The sequence below is a fragment of the Astyanax mexicanus genome, chromosome 16, assembly GCF_023375975.1.
Source record: "Astyanax mexicanus isolate ESR-SI-001 chromosome 16, AstMex3_surface, whole genome shotgun sequence".
Lineage (NCBI taxonomy): Eukaryota > Metazoa > Chordata > Actinopteri > Characiformes > Acestrorhamphidae > Astyanax > Astyanax mexicanus.
This window is the reverse complement of record NC_064423.1, coordinates 4,287,016-4,306,459: the sequence shown is the minus strand read 5'-3', so window position 1 is coordinate 4,306,459 and position 19,444 is coordinate 4,287,016. Positions and strand designations below refer to the sequence as shown.

Genomic DNA, 19,444 nt, shown 5'->3' with positions numbered 1-19,444 from the left:
AAAGTTCTTTGATTTATTTTCTTTATTCATTTTGTAAAAAAATAAACTGTTGTATAAAAGCAATAGAACACTTGAGGTTGTGTGTTATCAGGAATCTACGACCGAATCACGTCCGTGATGTTATTCGTGATAACACACTCCCTCTCGTGTTCTATTGCTTAAAAAACACCAACTTACTACAACCCCAGTTCTAAAGAAGTTGAGATGATAAAAAGTAAAAAAAAATAAAATAAAAAAAATTAATTTTGATAATTCAGACGTTCAAAAGAAAGCATGGGGAGAGTTTCACCACTTTGTGAACAACTGTGTGAGCAAATATTCCATCAGTTTAAAGGGGCACTGGGTGATGTATGGGTTTAGAGGCGGGGTAGGAGGGAGAGCTGATTGATTGGCTGAGCAGCAGCAGCAGCAGTGTGCCTCTGATGTCAGCAGTGGGCGGTATTATTGATCGACTGATTTGCATATTGTGATATTGTGTCTGCGTACCAAAGTACACAGAAACATCATCCTCACCTATAGCACAGTTATATAACCTGAGAGGAGCTGCAGAGGCAGAAATTACCACAATAAAAGTGTTTTTTAAAGGTTAGAAGAAAAGGTACCACTTGAAACTAAGACTACCTTTATAAAGGGTTTATAAATGGTTTACAATTAGTTTATTAATGGTTACTAATTAGGTGGTAAATGCCTTAAAAGTCATTAATAATCAGTTATAATACATACATAGAAAGGGCAACAATGACCTGTTGTTTGCTAAATAGTGAACCCACAGCCGTCTATATTGTTGTTCTTTCTAATGATGTGTTATAACTGATTATTAATGATTTTTAAGGCATTAGTAACCATTAATAAACTAGTTGTAAACCATTTATAAGCCCTTTATAAAGGTAGTCTCATTTTAAAGTGGTACCGAAAATGTTCATAACATTTTAATCAGGAATGGTATGTTTTATTACTTCAAACGAACACATTTCAGCTATTAATAAATAAAAAAAATATGGTTTAGGGTTTAGTGTCTCTGAAGTTTTCCTTTTTAAAGCATGGGAATTGCTGTTTTTGTTTAAGACTTCAGACACTGGGTAAGTTCTGAACATCTTCTCATGAAATATAAAAATCAGTATCTTTCCTCAGTGCATATGCTAATGGTTCCTAATGTTCATCTTAATGAATATTTCACACTCACGCCGCCTCTTCTGGGCAGCCATAAGCACTGTGCTGTTATACAGTATATCACTCAGCCTCTGAGGATCTGCTCAAAATTCACCGCTTTTCCCTGATATTCCTCATCCATACGCTGCCTGCAGACACGGTTATAAATACCAATAACAATAAAAGTTTCTCTAAAAATGAAAAACAATCACGGGGAAGATATAAAAACCCTACTTAAGCTGAAAGTGAATCAATGTGTTCCTGTGTGGCTTTGTGTCGGAGTGACAAAAAAAAGACAAAAGCAGAAGCTTAAATTAAATCATGTTTTATGAACAATAGACAATAACTATAATAGAAAATCATCACTTAATTAACTCTAGAATGTCCAACATGCTGCTGGACTTAAAAATAAAGGGTTTCTTTGATTTGACCAAGTTGAAAACCTCTGGAATAAAATATAAAAAGAGGAAGATGGATGATCACAAGCCATCAGACCAAACTGAACTGCTTGAATTTTTACACCAGGAGTGATTAGCATATCGTTATCCAAAAGCAGTGTGTAAGACTGGTGGAGGAGAGAAGCCAAGATGCATGAAAAAAACTGTGATCAAAAACCAACCAGGGTTATTCCAACAAATATTGATTTCTGAACTCTTAAAACTTGACAAATACGAACTCGTTTTTTTTTTTTTTTTTGAGGTCTGAAAGTTCTACATATTTTATTATTCCAGCCATTTCTAATTAAAAAAAAATGGAATGGAATTATTTGTTAAACAAAAAAGGGTTAAACAAACAAGAATATGTTTTATATTTTAGATTCTACAAAGTAGCTCCTCCTGTGTAAATGACAGCTCAGTCAGTTTTATGAGGTAGAGTCTCCTGGAATTCAGGCTTTCAGTTAACAGCTGTGCTGAACTCACCAAGAGTTAATTACTTAAATTGCTTGTCTCTTAATAAAGTGTTTGAGAGCATCAGTTAAAGTAAAGTAGTGAAGAGGTAGAGTTACAGGTATGCAGTGAATAGCTCGGTACCACTGTAAAATAAGAGTACCTTTATGAAGGGTTTATAAATGGTTTACAATTAGTTTATTAATTGTTCATAATTAGGTTGTAAGCGCCTTACAAATCATTAATAATCAGTTATAACACAAACATAGAAAGGGCAACAATGACCTGTTGTTTGCCAAATAGTGAACCCACAGCCATCTATATTGTTGCCCTTTCTATGTATGTGTTATAACTGATTATTAATGATTTTTTAAGGCATTTACAACCTAATTAGTAACCATTAATACACTAATTGTAAACCATTTATACATGCTTTATAAAGGTAGTCTTAATTTAAAGTGGTACCACAACATTTAAAAATGTTATGATGAAACTGGCTCTAATCAGGACCGCCCAAGCAAAGGAAGAGCAAGAGTTTCCTCTGTTGTACAAGATGAGTTTATCAGAGTTACCATCCTCAGAAACTGCAGGTTAACAAGGTAACACATTTTTTTGCGCTTGACACTTTGACTGAATGTAAAATGTTATGTTGAATGGTAATAATGCTGTAACTGACGGCACAACCTATTTTATTTATTTTTATGTTTTATGTTGTGCTCATGTTTATTTTTCTTTTCACAGAAAATAAGTAAAGAAAGATGTTTTACAGTGTGTACATACTTTATACTATATCTCTAGAAGGACAAGGATATGGATACATTTGACACATGAACGATGAACACACAAAGTTTGAGTTTGGCCTCGGGTGAGGGAAAACAAGTGCTCATTTTGAGCGAACTTTATTGATTTCCATTGAACATTTTACACCACCACAAGGTAGATTTTAACACAACTGTGACCTTTGCAGGCAGGAGAATATGTTGCTGGATCTTTACTCTCCCACCTTCAGAGGTTTTCTGAATACAGCTTCATTTCTTTCCTTCCTGTTGCCTCCTGAAACGGCTCCATTTCTACTAAATCATTTTCTGCTTCAAGTAAATCATTTTATTTGACAAAAGTGACATTTCGTTAAAAGGAACATGCAGCACAATCCCACATGTCAATGGGTTCTTCAGTAAAGTCAGTGGCCCTTTTTTGATCCATAACAACTGAAAGAGTTATCTGAATGACTACAGGATTATTGGTGCTGTGAAATGGTTTTCCACACTCAAAAAAATTGTAGATTGTTCACCATAAAAAGTCAAAGACTACAGCCAGTTGTTCACTGTGTGCTGGCAACAAAGTGCTATAGCTTCAAAAATACACATCAATTTTAAAGAAACGAGTCACAGCGGCACACTTTCAGAACAAGTCCCAAAGGTGGAGCAAAGCTTCCAATAATGTGAGTTTTGGCAAAACTGGTTGTCATTTTTATGTTAAGGCCGCAGGGATGTGTAATCTAACTTAGCTACTTTTAAGATCAAGTAACCCATAAAGTACTTAAGTTACTTTTTAAAGGGGTACTCATTAATCCGATTATTTTTTTAAGGTATCTATACCATCCCTGGCTATACAGTGCTGGCCAAAATATTGGCACCCCTGCAATTCTATCAGATAATACTCAATTTCTTCTAGAAAATGATTGTAATCACAAATGCTTTGGTATTAATATCTTCATTTATTTGGCTTGCAATGAAAAATCACAAAAGAGAATGAAAAAAAAAAGTCAAATCAATTATCATTTTACACAAAACTCCAAAAATGGGCCGGACAAAAGTATTGGCACTCTCAGCCTAATACTTGGTAAAAAAAAAACTTTAGACAAAATAACTGCGAACAACCGCTTCCAGTAACCATCAGTGAGTTTCTTACAATGCTCTGCTGGAATTTTAGACCATTCTTCTTTGGCAAACTGCTCCAGGTCCCTGAAATTTGAAGGGTACCTTCTCCAAACCAAGCCATTTTGAGATCTCTCAACAGGTGTTCTATGGGATTCAGGTCTGGACTCATTGCTGGACACTTTAGACGTCTCCAGTGCTTTCTCTCAAACCATTTTCTAGTGCTTTTTGAAGTGTGTTTTGGGTCATTGTCCTGCTGGAAGATCCATGACCTCTGAGGGAGACCCAGCTTTCTCACACTGGGCCCTACATTATGCTGCAAAATTTGTTGGTAGTCTTCAGACTTAATAATGACATGCATTTGGTCAAGCAGTCCAGTGCCAGAGGCAGCAAAGCAACCCCAAAACGTCAGGGAACCTCCACCATGTTTGACTGTAGGGACCGTGTTCTTTTCTTCGAAGGCCTTGTTTTTTTTTCTTCTGTAAACTCAATGTTGATGCCTTTTCCCAAAAAGCTCTACTTTTGTCTCATCTGACCAGAGAACATTCTTCCAAAAAACGTTTTTGGCTTTCTCAGGTAAGTTTTGGCAAACTCCAGCCTGGCTTTTTTATGTCTCTGGGTCAGAAGTGGGGTCTTCCTGGGTGTCCTACCATAGAATCCCTTTTCATTCAGACGCAGACGGATAGTACGGGTTGACACTGTTGTACCCTCGGACTGCAGGGCAGCTTGAACTTGTTTGGATGTTAGTCGAGGTTCTTTATCCACCATCCGCACAATCTTTTGTTGAAATCTCTCGTAAATTTTTCTTTTCCGTCCACATCTACGGAGGTTAGCCACAGTGCCACGGGCTTTAAACTTCTCGATGATGTTACGCAGCCTGACTCTCCTTCCACACTACCGGACTCCATTTCCCAGAATCCTATGATTTATGACGTCACCGTCAGTCGCTCTTCTTCGCCCAATCACGTTACGCTCCGACGCTCAGATTCACCTGTGTTCTGAGGAAGTTCCGGGTTATGCTCATCATGTGTTTTGTATTTAAGGCTGCATTATGTATTCTATCTTCGCGAGGTATTGTCGACTTTGGTTACATACTAAGCATTTCTCATGGTTTCTTCTAGTGCCTTCTCGTTACGACTCTCTTTTCTGGTTTATCGGTTTATGTCTCTTGTTTTGCCCCTTTTGGATTTAATGCTTGGTTGGACTGTCTTTTGGTTTCGAACACGGACTGTTTATACTACTACGGCTCTGGTTTCTGGTGAGATTATTTTTGTTTGGCTTTAACATCTGTAATATCTGATTATCAGCCTGTAAATAAACCTGTTTGTTCATTTTAAGCGTCGCTCCACTCTGTCTGGCGTTACAGATGACACTGCACACGGTAGACACAGGAAAATTCAGGTCTTTGGACATGGACTTGTAGCCTTGAGGTTGCCCATGCTTTCTCACAATTTTGCTTCTCAAGTCCTCAGACAGTTCTTTGGTCTTCTTTCTTTTCTCCATGCTCAATGTGGTAGACACAAGGACACAGGACAGAGGTTGAGTCTACTTTAATCCATTTTAACTGGCTGCAAGTGTGATTTAGTTATTGCCACCACCTGTTATGTACCACAGGTAAGTAAAATGTGCTGTTAATTACACAAATTAGAGAAGCATCACATGATTTCTCGAAGGGTGCTTGGTCTTAGGTGCCCTTACTGCCCCCAAAGTGCCCCCCCCACCCTTCCTCAACTAAACTAGAACTAGTGTTCTCTAACAAACACCTGTATCCAGATTTTTATTTTATAACATTTTTGAAAAAGTATGTGCAACTTTGTGTTGTTTTATCACTTAAAATCTCTATAAAATACATGTATGAATACTTTTGAAAGCCACTGTACAAAAAATAATGTAAGTAAACTAGTAGGGTTAAACAGCAGAAAAATATTTTTTAAAAATATGCATAAAACATTGAAGATGGCAATTCCAAAGCACGTCTATCTGAAAGTCAGAAAGGTTAAACTGTTCCTTCACACAGAATCACAGCCTCGCTCTGCTCCCCTTCAGAGCTCTGCAGGACGAGTGAGGGTCCCTGACTGCTCCTTTTAGACACTGTATCTGATTAAAGCAATTGGAGTCTATGGCTGATTGATTCTCAATCCTCTCCTCACAGCCTCCTGCCTCTGTTACCAGCTGGTCTATATAGAGTCAGACTGAAGGGAGGAAGAACTCCCTGCCTCGAGTGAAAAGTTCCAGCACAGCCTCTTTTATTAGAAATGTTCCTATTGAGAAATCACATGTCCAGTCCTGCATTGTTTTAATTGTAAAATTATAAATATTTAGAATGAAATACATTTTTAATATTTAGAATTAAATAAATAAACAATTTAGAGGCTTTCTATTTAAAGGGTATATACCAAGCAAAAATTCCTTATATTTATTATGAGCTTAATATACATCTCCAGTAGAAAATGTGTGGAGAACTTTGACATAATTGATGCTTAAATGAGGCATTGTTCTGCTGCACATCTTAAAGGTGTGTTTGCGGGAACAATGAGACAAAATAACACCTGAATAACGCAGTGCCTAAACGTGAGACAGAATGGCAGCATAATAAAATGGTTAAAAAAAATAGTCTCATTTTTTGGAAGGTATTTCATGCCTGAAATTCAGTAATTAACATATATTAATCAATTAAATTTTGTTAACCAGACAAAACATAAAAATATTTTAAAAATATAGCAAAAAAAAAAAGCATTCAGATTTTTAGGTTGTACACTGTAAAATACTTTGCTTTAAAATCATAATAAAACATTTTTGCTTATCTAGGAGTTTATCTTCTCCATCATTCTTTTCACAAATAACATTAGTGAACTATTTAATTTCATAATATCCTAAACATGTAGCTTTAAAATTCTATTTTTGTATCAAAATGTTGTGTCAAATATATAAATACACTATAGTAAACTATACACATCACCCTTACTTTTATAAAGTTATTATTTGAGTATTTAAAAAATTTAGCACTTTATTAACCCATACATCATCCCTATAGGTTCATGGCATAATGTTTTTGTATACTGGGCATCTTTACCCACCAGGGCTACCTTCCCTTGAGTATACAGTTACATTTTATGTATTTGACGGGCAACACTCTCAAAACGTATGCTGGAACTGTAGTTTTAGCCATATAGAAATATCAATAAAGAAAAATGCAAACAACCTCCTCTGAATAAGTAATAGTTGGAGCATAATTGAGGGTTATATTCTTGTTGTTTGTTGACTATTAACTAAATACCCAAGTGAGGATGGCCCTTGTTGGTAAGACTGCACACTTTATTATTCACCTCTTCAGAGAGAGTTTCTGGAGTTGTATGCTGTAATAGAGTTTTTTTTGTTTTTTTTTTTCAAATAAAGCTTCATTTAGGGTACATTGAAAAACCAAACAGTCAAAAATAAATTAAATGTAAAGCGTCGTTGAGCAAGTTGAAAAAAATATAAGTATATATATTTTTTTATAAATATATAAGTTTTTGAGAATTTATCTACCTGTGGGGCAAAAATGTGTTATTCTTGTGATATGTATTTTAACACTGCATAGTAAATTTGTGTAATAAACAGGTATTTTAGCACGAAAAGTAAGAAGCACGGGAGCGTTATTTTTCTCCACCCGTAATCGGTAAACCCAGCCCCGATCTTTATGATTGGCTGCTATTGCCCTGGTTCCCGCGCTAGGATTGGCTAGTTCGTTCTCACGAGCAGCCCCGGACGTGTCTGCATACTGAATACGGGTGCGAAAAAAAAAAAACGAAGAACCCGAATCAGCGCTGGAATGCGCGTGAACCTTTCGGAGCATCATCTGCGTCACTCGCGCGCCCGTGGGAGCCCGGTGCGCAGGGTGCGCTTTTCAGCACTTTGGAAGAGAGAGAGAGGATGCACTGCGGTCTCTAACGGCATATAGGCTACGGCTTGGTTTACGCGCGCGCGGGCGGGCGTTCGTGCATGCGTGCGTGCTTGTGCGCGTGCTGCTCCTGCTGCTGCTGCTGCTGCTGCCTTTAACCGGAGGATGTTGCAGTCGGTCCCTCGAGCCGCACGCATGGCTGTGTAACAGACAGCGCTGACGGTGACCGGGAACTTCACGTGCGACTGAGTCTCGGAACCTCTCCGCTGCTGATGCGCTGGAGGAAAGTGAGAAACTTTACGGAGAAATAAGGAGATGCGGCGCGCGCGCTAATGATGTTCGGGACTAAGTCGTGTCGGCCACGGCCAGCTCAACGCTCGTGAGAGCTCGTGCACTCTCCCTGTCTCTCAGTGGTGTAATTGGTGATGAGTGCCGGTCCACTGCAACCACTGTCGGTGTCAGTCTACCACGCGCCTGTTTTTGGGGATTTCTGATTTATGTGCAATTCCAAAGTGGAATTGATCCACACGTGCAGGATTTTCTGCTGGGCAGTGCACGCATGACTTTGGGATAATCCTGTGGGAAAGGTAAGTGCATTGATATGGCGGCATTTTTATGCATTTATGGATTGTTAAATCATTATCCTTTGGCAAAAAAATAAACGTTATCGAATCTTCAGGTCGTCGACACAGCGTTATTTGCATTATCTTGTCGTTTTAATTGACATAACTTGGGTAATTGGGCGATTATAATATGGCCTCAGAACTTTGGAGGATACATCATTTTAGTAATTAGCCTACTTTACAGGTCGAGTTTTGATAATGAAATATTATTTTAAACCAGGGTACTTTCTACATATGTAGCCTATTTCTGTGCGTGTGTTTTAAGGGCTGCAACGATTAGTTGACAGAATCGACACTGTTGATTATAAAAAAAAAAAAAAACTGTTGGCTTTAATTTCCAGTGTTAACTATTCGTAATTTTGTAACTACACAAATCATGTTCATCATCAGTTGAATGTCGTTGGCAGTACACTATCTGTGATAAACAATATACATAGCCTTAACAACAACTTCTAGACTTCTGCAACTTAATATTTTGAAAGTAAATGCTGGGGTAGATGATGAAAAAGACTTTGACTTTGCATTAACTAACGTTAGAAATACATTTGAATATGTCAAGACACAGTATTTGTGTTTTCACGAGGAGGGCACGTAAAAAATATTTCCTGATTAATCGACTTATGGTAAAAAAAGAAATAAGAAATCGGCAGATTAGTCGATTACTTAATTAATCATTAGTTGCAGCCCTTTTTGGACCGTCCTCGGGCTCTACAGCACAGAAAAACTGGCCATTGGCTGCTGAAAACTGCACCCCCGCGGCTGGCCAACGTATGGTATGCATGTTTAAATGTCAGCGAGATATTTTTAGTAGGGTTTCCTTTCTTCGCTCGTGGGAATCAAGTCGTGCACGTGCTCGTTAGTCGGTACCTCTTTGCGGGTCGCTGGCCATGGTCCTGATCTAAACGCGCGCGGGGCTTCAATAACGTGCCAATCTAGACCACTATCCAGTAAGAAGCAATATATATATATATTGCTATTGATGCATAGGGATGCATATGTTGGAGAAAAAACCAATTCAACCTCACAGACAGCAGCATAGCGTTAAAGTCGTTTAAAATATATATTTTTGATATAAAATATTTTGATTTTTTTTATATAACAATTCATAGATTGCTGTTTTAATTAAGCCACAAAAATGATGATAGATCTTGTCCCCATTCACCCATAGTTCATTTCTATGAACTATGAACTGTGGCCTTGAAATTAGGACTATACAAACGTTGAGTTTATTATTTATTTATTTTTTTAGCACATGCTTAGATCAGCTCAGTTCAGTTCAAGCAGTTCAAGAGTTTGAACGAGTCATATACATTTTATATATGATTATATATGTCTTTAGTAGCTTTGAATATTAGTTGGGTTTTCAAGAAACCCAAGAAATCCAAGAAACTCTCAGTGATGTCTTCTTAAGTGCAGGCCTTGCTTAAGAGTAAAATGCAGTGCATTGACAATAAAACATTTTATTGCTATTTTATTTATTTATTTATTTATTTATTTTAAACATTTTTGTTCACAGTTTTACACAGCAGCCTTATTTTGAGTTCCAGATGATATTTTAATCGAAATATACGATCTAATTAACTACAAAATCATACCAAAACGAGCTGAACACACACCAGTGTCAGTTTCAACCTCTCTATAAGGCGACCTCTCGAACTTGCTCCTGTAGATGGCAGTGTACCTCTAATATTTACGCTCACTTTCATTAGTCGTCCTGATAAGTTGCTGCCAGGTCCCTTGTAAGTGCAGCATCATTGCAAAGTAATAGGGTATTACTCATTTTGGCACGATGACGGCCGCAATCATGTAATTGTTCTCTCCCACAATGAATTGAGCCAAGGAGCGTTTTAGGACAGCCATGATTAAATTCGTTTAATGCCTCTTTTTTCCTTTTTTATTATTTATTTATTTATTTTTGCAAATGGATTACTTTCATACGTTCATCACGAGTAGTTAGCCCATTCATTTGTATGTGTGTTGGAGATGAGGGTGGTTCAAATTAGATTTGTAACGGGTGATAACGAGAAGAACTTACTCTCACAGAGAGATCTCTGCTTGTAGAGGCCTGCACACCCAAAACCAAGGAAAAAAGCAGGCTGTTGATTGGTTGTTGGTTGTTCATAAAGAGAATATGCTGTTTGTTATGGGAAATATCAATTAGGCATTGTTAAAATGTATGCAAAAATGTAAAATATTATTTTTTTTGTAGGAAAATAGTTGGTGCATCCCATTGCATAACGATTACTTAAGCAATAGAACATGAGAGGGGTGTGATATGATGATTTACCTGCCTACAACCAAATCACAGCTGTGATGTTATTCACAAAAACACATTACCTCTAGTATTTTATTGCTTTATACATCAATTTTTTGTTTTTTACAAAATGAATCAAGAAAATAAAAGATCCTCAAAAATGTATAACGAATGTGTTTTAATACGGACTGTGTCTTACACCAAAAAGTAGTTCCACAACAAGTGAACCGTATCAGAACTGTAACTACAAACCAGCGTATGGTTTATACGTTAGCTCGAAATTAAAAATAGGAATTAAGGAGGATGCCTAAAGTTAGGACTCTGAAATATCGCTAAAACTCAAGGACAATATGTATCACGATAAATTAGGGGTTGGCAATATGACACAACATATATATATATATATATATATATATATCCTCACAGGCCTAGCAGATAATGATGAAAATGCACCAGCAACAATGGCTGGAGAACTTGCAGTGCTGTACGTTGGCATAGCAACACATACAATTGGTTATTAAGTTATTATATACATTGTGTATTCAATATTCTGTGTTTATTGTGGCTTTATAAAGCTTTAACTGTTGTGGAGAGCTGCTAAGCATCTCTAAATATGGTTCCTACACTATTATATTAACAATCCAACCTTGAGAAGAACTATCACAAGTTTACCTGAGTGCTGTTCCTGCAGTTTACTCTCGCTGAGCTTTTCTTCTGCTTTTCATACCCTGAAGGATAGTTTCTTTATCTTCTGATTTATAAGGGGCGCTTGATGTGAGCGTAAGACTGTGGGTCCTTTATTCATTTTCTTGGGCTTACAGAGCTAGCTTAATAAGCGTAACGGACAGTCTGGCTCTGTCTAAAACTATATTTTTGTGTTTAAAAACACAATTCAGTTGTGTGGATCCACTATCAATGCTTAAATTAAGTGATCCTTCTTTTGCCTCTACTAGAGGTCTCAAAAGTATTCCTAACCATTACGCTGTAGGTAGAAGTTTATTATAGATACTAGAGTTTAATAAAATACTTCTGTAGAAGTTGAAAAAGTATCAACTCAAGCTTTTTATTCTTTAAGTAAAATTGTTTTAAATAGTACTGGATTCAAAACTACTTAAAGTATAAAAGTAAAAGTAATCTTGGGGAAAAAAATAAAGCCATTAAGAACAAAAGCTTAGGCCACGCCCACAGAGTCCTATAGTGCACTAATCACCCCAACCCCACCCTCCCTAAAACACATTTTACTAAAAACCATAATGACTATCTTTAATGTTAAAATATTAAAATGTTAATTTTGATAATATAATTTGGGATTTTGCACTCGGCTGTTCTCTAGTGTTTCAGCTGCATATATGCTGATCGTAAATGAATGTATTTTATTTAGTAGAATGTAAATATATTAAAGAAGTTTAGTTGGGCTGGAGTTTGTCTGGAGTTCTCTTAAGTCTCTGCACGGATCATCTTCATACTAGACTACATACGTCTGCTATGTTCTTGCTGGAGTGTGTGTGTGTGTGGGGGGTGAGGGGGCGTGTGCAGGTGTGATGGATCACAGTATAAACCAATAGGGAGTCGGAATGGTTTATGTTTATACTTCTCTACATCCAATCACAATCAGATTCACTCTATCTGGATGGAGGAGAGATTTATCTGGATAGGGCTCAGGCCTGTTTTTATACCAATGTCCAATGTGTGCCAGCTGGGACAGACCGAGGCTGTGCGTAGTCTTTAAAAGAGTGTAATTCCTTTGTTACGATATTATGTTATCATTATATTAGTGCCATTTAATGCTCTTAAAATGCCAACAATATCGTTTATCGCATTAATTTCTTGGACAACATATCGTGACAGGCCTGATAGGGGTTTTATTGAACGATGAGAAGAAGAAATGAAAATGAGCTGAAATGAAATAGGAGTAACAAGGCTAATTTTAAAATGTAAGGAGTAGAAAGTTTACATAATTGTGTGAAAATGTAAAATAATTACTCTAGTAAAGTATAGATAACCTACATGGTACCACTTTAAAATAGGACTACCTTTATAAAGGGTTAATACATGGTTTATAAAGGAGATTATTAGTGGTTATTAATTAGGGTGCAAATATTTTAAAACTCATTAATAAGCAAATAAGTTATGCAAAGGTAATAAAAAAATAAATAACAACACGAATAGAAATGACAACAGTGAGTTGTCATTTCTAAAAAACATCAAAGTAGTAATTCCACACTCATTTCTACTGTCAAATCTTTCTAGATCTTTCTAGATACTGATCTTACTTTGTGTTTTCCATCAATCAGCATTAAATCTGTCATATTAATATTGTATATTTGTAAGTATGTTTAACTCTTTACCATAAAATATATACCATAAATGACTAAGCAAACAATGGGTCACTGTTGCCTTTTTAATTGATTTGGTTGTAACTGCTTATCAGTGGTTTTAAGGCATTTACAACCTAATCAATAATACTTAATAATCTAGTTTATAAACCATTTATAAACAATTTATAAGGGTAATCTTATTTTAAAGTGGTACCACCTACATTTCTACTCAAGTAATGCAATAGAATATTATGTATATATGTATTTATATGTAATTAATTACTGTACACCTCTAGCTTCTACCTTAAAAGGATATCTTTGCATAGTGTTTGTGTTAATTTTGTATTCTTTCTGTTTGTTCACTAGGGGTGTGCCATATCGTATAGTACGCGATAATATCACCAACATTTTTCAATATCGTGTACGATATTATACCCTGAAATATCGTTCCATATCACCCACCCCTAATTATCACATCAGGGTTCTACTTTTTTGCTGTTTTTAGCAAAAAAATTTTTCCCATTTTATATCTATTAGAGACATATTATATCTGTACAGTATAATTTATTTTACTTTAATCTTGGATATATGGAGACATATGGAGTGCATTATTAGTATCATTACATTCTGGATCATTGACTTCTGTTACAAATCTGAATAATTTATTGTATTTTTTAATATCTCAGTTAAAGCTGTGCCATATCATATCATATCATATGCCATAAGAAAATTTAATATTCATTTTGTTGCAGTAGTGTATTCTTGAAATCTTTTTTTTTTAATTCAGTGTTTTATCATATCGCCAAGAGTATCGTTATCGCGAAAATACCATGAAATATCGTGTTATTATTTTAGGGCTATATCGCCCACCCCTATTGTTCACTACAGTAGTGAACGTGCAGCTCTAGTAGTAGAGTGAACACGTGAATGTTAGCCGTGTTTTGCTGTGCGTGAGGTCTTACTAATGCAGCCATTACTGTGACCCTGCTGGTCCTCTCTCTGGAGGTTTCCCTGATGAAAGTGTATGCTCAACAGAGGCTCCTCCAACTATCACTAATAAAGTGTGTCTTTTTATATCCGGGGTCACACACTCCTCCCTATGAATTACTGTGCAGTGAACAGCTGTGGTGCCATAATATGTTTTACCACCAGTCTCTGGGTCGAGCTCTCTGAACACAAATGTGTTCCACTTGTCTCCTGCTTTACAAATCAAGCTGTTCTCTGCAAAAAAAAAAGCTGTGTACACTGAAAAAAATAAATCTGAGCGTTAGTAAATGTAACATAATTAAATCTGTTTTATTAACAACAAAAAATATGTTTCTACCTTTACATGAATATATCTAGTTTTTAATTACTCCACATTTGTTCAAAATACAAGACATTGTGTATTTTTTTCTTAATATAATTTATTTATGTAATCCCAACAAATCTTTTTAGGTACACAACAAACTAAAGTCTTGTTATATTTACTAGGGTTTTAGTCACTACCTGTGTCAATGCTCTTTCTACAGTGTTGGTTCATGCAGCTTTCCTATAGGCTCCTGGTACCATATATTTACATATTGGGTGTGGCCTCTCCCTTACTTACCATCTTTGTGTTGTCTGTTGCCCAAAGCTACCTTATCCTGGGTGTGCAGTAATTATAATATACATGTTGATTGGCAGGTCTCAGTGTTGTAGAGCTGTAAGAGTACATTAACTTTATTCTGTGTTTGTAGTGATCACAGTATGCTGGCTTTGAGCTACAGAGTTCACTCTTTACCCAGTTTACTCCTGCATTTCTCCATTATTATACTGTTAAATAATAATATACTAAATATGTTGAGAATACCCATGATTAACTTAAAATGATAAGCTATGTAAATATTACTAAAGTTTTATTAACTTGAAAGTGTGTGTTAAAATAAAGATGATTGTTAGTTTATTTGACTTAACTGATCATTTTTAAAAAGAACAAATTAAACACTTAAGTTGAGTTAACTCAGCTTTTTAAGTCAGCAGTGTACAAGAGAAAATTAAGTTGACAATACTTAAATTTCCCATGTAGTGTCAATGGACTCTTTTAAGTTGACACTACCTGAAAAAGTATGTTAGCACTACTGGAGAAAATTAAGTAGTAAATACAATGACTGCTCTTGCTTGATCTACCTCATTATCTGATGCAAAAAGTTGACATGCTTTTTTTAAGTAGATCAAGCACACTATTTTATTCAGTGTAGCTGTGTGAAATTCAGGGTAAATAAGAGGTAATGGTGATCTCTGTGTGTGTCTAATTTATAACCTTTAAGAGCACTGAAAAAAATGATGCTTAAAATTTACTTTAAAAAACGTTTCACAACTTTTTGCATTTGCATTTTTTTAAGTAAATTTAAGTAACTTTAACTCGGTTTCAAGACTTAAATGTTCCATAGAGTAAATAAGTGAACTGAACTTCAGTCAATCCTTTCTTTTAGTAAACTTTAATTAATTTCTGCATACAATATTACCTAATTACAATTACTTAATTCATACAATTACTCAAATAATTTATGATACATCATATATTATAATTCCTGAAATGTGAATATTTTTAGTTAAAACACACATATATTACACTGTCTCAACACATGGATGGCATGTAATACATTCTTTATACTAGTTTACTAAAAATAATATATTACATGTCATTCATGTGTTGAGACAGTGAGACTTGGTCTGTTTACAAAATAAATCTTTGAGATTATGTAAATATTCAAATGTGTGTTTTAACTAAAATTATATAAAATAATATTGTATTTTAAGTAAATTGTAATTAGGTAATATTGTATTCAGAAATAAAGTAAAAGTTACTAAAAGAAAGGATTGATTCAGTAAAAATAAATGAAGTAGAGTTTACTAAAAGAAAGGATTGACTGCAGTTCAGTTCACTTATTTACTCTATGTAACATTTAAGTCTTGAAACCGAGTTGAAGTTACTTAAATTTTATCTGAAATTAAATTTACTTTAAAAAAGCAAATGCAGAAAGTTGTGAAACTTTTTTAAAGTAAATTCTATGCATCATTTGTTTCAGTGAGGGCTTACATCTTACATCTTTTACTTAATTTATTTTTTTTATTTCATACATTAGAGATTAATATTGATATTACTTTATACTTATGTAAAATATATATACAGCTCTGGAAAAAATAAGAGAGCACTTCAGTTTCTGAATCGGTTTCTCTGATTTTGCTATTTATAGTAAACCTATAAATAGCAAAATCAGTTTGAGTAATCAATGTTTGAGTAAAATGGAAAATACTGGAGCATTAAACTGGACACAAACCCTTGCCACCCTATTCTCTGTCTAAATGATTTAATTGTTAGTCTGAGGCCCTGTGCACAAGTATTTGTAAAAACGGGGGATTTTGTCTCTGTTTTGGCCTTCCGTCCACACGAAAGCATAGTTTTCTGTCACTGAAAACGGAGCTTTTTAGAAAAAAAACACCTTTCAACGTTCCAGCGGAGCCATTTTGACGGTGAAAACGGAGCTTTCTGAAAACGCTGATGTCACACAGCGAGTCTGCGCATGCCTGCTTTTTGTTTAGCATTAGCTTAGAGATCGGGAGAGGACTCATTTCGGCGCAACACCAGCGGACTCCGGCCGTGATAGTGGCCTGTTCTACACGCTGCTCTGTCGGTATGAGCTTTAATTATACTGGTAAAACAACCACCCTGGATATACTGACAGACCAGCTACACCAACAAACTCAAAATACATCATTTACTGTTACTGAACTCCTCATCCAGCCTGTTTCCTCATCACCAGCCTCTTCAGTTAGTTGGGTTAGTTCTGTGGTTTTGGAGTAACACTGTAGTGTAATGCCACTGTTTTTCTGCTGCATCACTCAGCTAGCCTCAGCGAGAGCAGATACAGTCATATGAAAAAGTTTGGGCACCCCTAGTAATCTTAATCTTTTTTAGTTCTAAATATTTGGGTGTTTGCAACAGCCATTTCAGTTTGATATATCTAATAACTGATGAACACAGTAATATTTCAGGACTGAAATGAGGTTTATTGTACTAACAGAAAATGTGCAATATGCATTAAACCAAAATTAGTATGGGCACCCTTATCATTTTATTGATTTGAATACTCCTAACTACTTTTTACTGACTTACTGAAGCACAAAATTGATTTGGTAACCTTGTTGAGCTTTGAACTTCATAGCCAGGTGTATCCAATCATGAGAAAAGGGATTTAAGGTGGCCAATTGCAAGTTGTTCTCCTATTTGAATCTCCTCTGAAGAGTGGCATCATGGGCTCATCAAAACAACTCTCAAATGATCTAAAAACAAAGATTGTTCAACATAGTTGTTCAGGGGAAGGACACTACAGCGCACTTTGCACAAGGAGAATCTGTATGGGAGAGTGATGTGAAACAAGCACGCCACAAACAGAGTCGCCTGAGGTATGCAAAAGCCCACCTTGTGGCGTGCTTGCAGAAATGGCTTCTTTCGCATCACTCTCTCATACAGCTTCTCCTTGTGCAAAGTGCGCTGTATTGTTGACCGATGCACAGTGACACCATCTGCAGCAAGATGATGCTGCAGCTCTTCGGAGGTGGTCTGTGGATTGTCCTTGACTGTTCTCACCATTCTTCTTCTCTGCCTTTCTGATATTTTTCTTGGCCTGCCACTTCTGGGCTTAATAAGAACTGTCCCTGTGGTCTTCCATTTCCTTACTATGTTCCTCACAGTGGAAACTGACAGGTTAAATCTCTGAGACAACTTTTTGGATCCTTCCCCTGAACAACTATGTTGAACAATCTTTACAACAATAGTTGTTGGATCAGGTGTGGATCATGTGGTTCTGTTCTCTCTGCAATGTGTGTATTAATAACATGTTCACAGCTAAATGTATTTTTTCTCTCACATTACCAAACACAGCGGAGGTAACGTTACTAAAATCCGATCCTCCTGACCGGAGGTACAAATCTTGCCACGAACAGTAAAAAGATTTGGTGGGACAATTTTGAAAAAACGTCCAAATGAGAATCCCTGTTCATTCCAGCGTTTTCCTGTGCACAGGGATATTTCTGAAAATGCTGCTCATGTGGACGAAGATATTTTTAAAAACCTCCGGCTTCGTGTGGACGGGGCCTTAATGTGTATCTAGAAATCTGGCCTAGCCTGATCATATCCTCTCTGAAGTCACTTGGTAGTGAGCAATTATAGTCTGACATGTTTTTGCCAGAATTGTTTTTATTAGAGTGATTTTGTACAATATATTGTCCAGATGGCTCATCAAAAAAGAAGGTTCAGAACGATAACCCAGAACTGCCAGAAAAGCCTTAATCATGCTGAAGCATTTCCATAAAATACAATAATCACAAATGGTGACACAAGAGGACACGCTTTATGCTCTGTGTTTTTCTGAAATGATTTAAAATGCATAAATTGTTATGTGGGAAAGACAATTGCGATTCTCACAATCATCCATTTTAGAGCTTAAACGCGACTAATAGATGCTCGTCAAATGAAGCAGAAGGACACAGTCTGCAATGACTGGTTACTATTATTATTACTATTATTATTTTTACAATAACAGTGGCTTGAATAAGTATTTGCCCCCTACAGATTTATTTTGTTTTTGCTTTTTTGTTATACTGATATTTTTTCTGAATGTCAAACAAACTTTAATATCAGACAAAGAAAACCTGAGTAAATAAAAAAGGGAAAAAAAAAAACAATTCAAACCAAACCTGTCCCTGTGTAAAAAAAATGTTTTAATTCAAACTTATTGGAGGATATTCCAGCATAAACGTCCTGTTTAAAATCATCCACAGCATCTCAATCAGACTTTAACTAGACCTTTTTTTAAGTCATTCAGAGGTGGACTTTGTGTTTGTGAGCTTTGGGTCATTGTCCTGCTGCAGAACCCAAGTACGCCTGAGCGGATATTCTCCTTCAGGAGAGTAGTAGAATTCCTGCTTCCATCTATGAGAGCTTAAAGTTGTCCAGCAGCCAAAGACCATCACACACACACACACACACACACACTGAAAAAAATATATGAGTAAAATTTACTTTAAAAAAAAGTTTTGCAGCTTTCTGCATTTGCTTTTTTTAAGTAAATTTAATTTCATGTAAATTTTAGTAACTTCAACCCGATTTCAAGACTTAGAGTTACATAGAGTAAATAAATGAACTGAACTTCAGTCAGTCCTTTCTTTTAGTAAACTTTACTTCATTTATACATACAATACTACCTAATTACAATTACTCAATGTATACAATATTACTCAAACAATTTATAATACATAATATATTATAATTCCTGAAATGCAAATATTTTTTAGATGAAACACACATTCAAATTTTTACATAATCTCAAAGATTTATTTTGTAAACAGACCAAGTCTCACTGTCTCAACACATGGATGCATGTAATACATTCTTTTTAGTTTACTAGTATAAAGAATGTATTACATGCTGTC

General features: G+C 35.8%; 1 protein-coding gene across 1 annotated transcript in view; it reads left to right on the top strand.

The window, feature by feature from the left end:
- The first annotated feature begins 7,762 nt into the window (after positions 1-7,762).
- The window catches only part of nlgn1 (neuroligin 1), a 529,171-nt gene continuing 517,489 nt past the window's right edge, over positions 7,763-19,444 (top strand). Inside the window, exon 1 of the mRNA XM_049465753.1 lies at positions 7,763-8,380. The gene's annotated coding sequence lies outside the window, so the exon portion shown is untranslated. The remainder of the gene's footprint in view (positions 8,381-19,444) is intronic.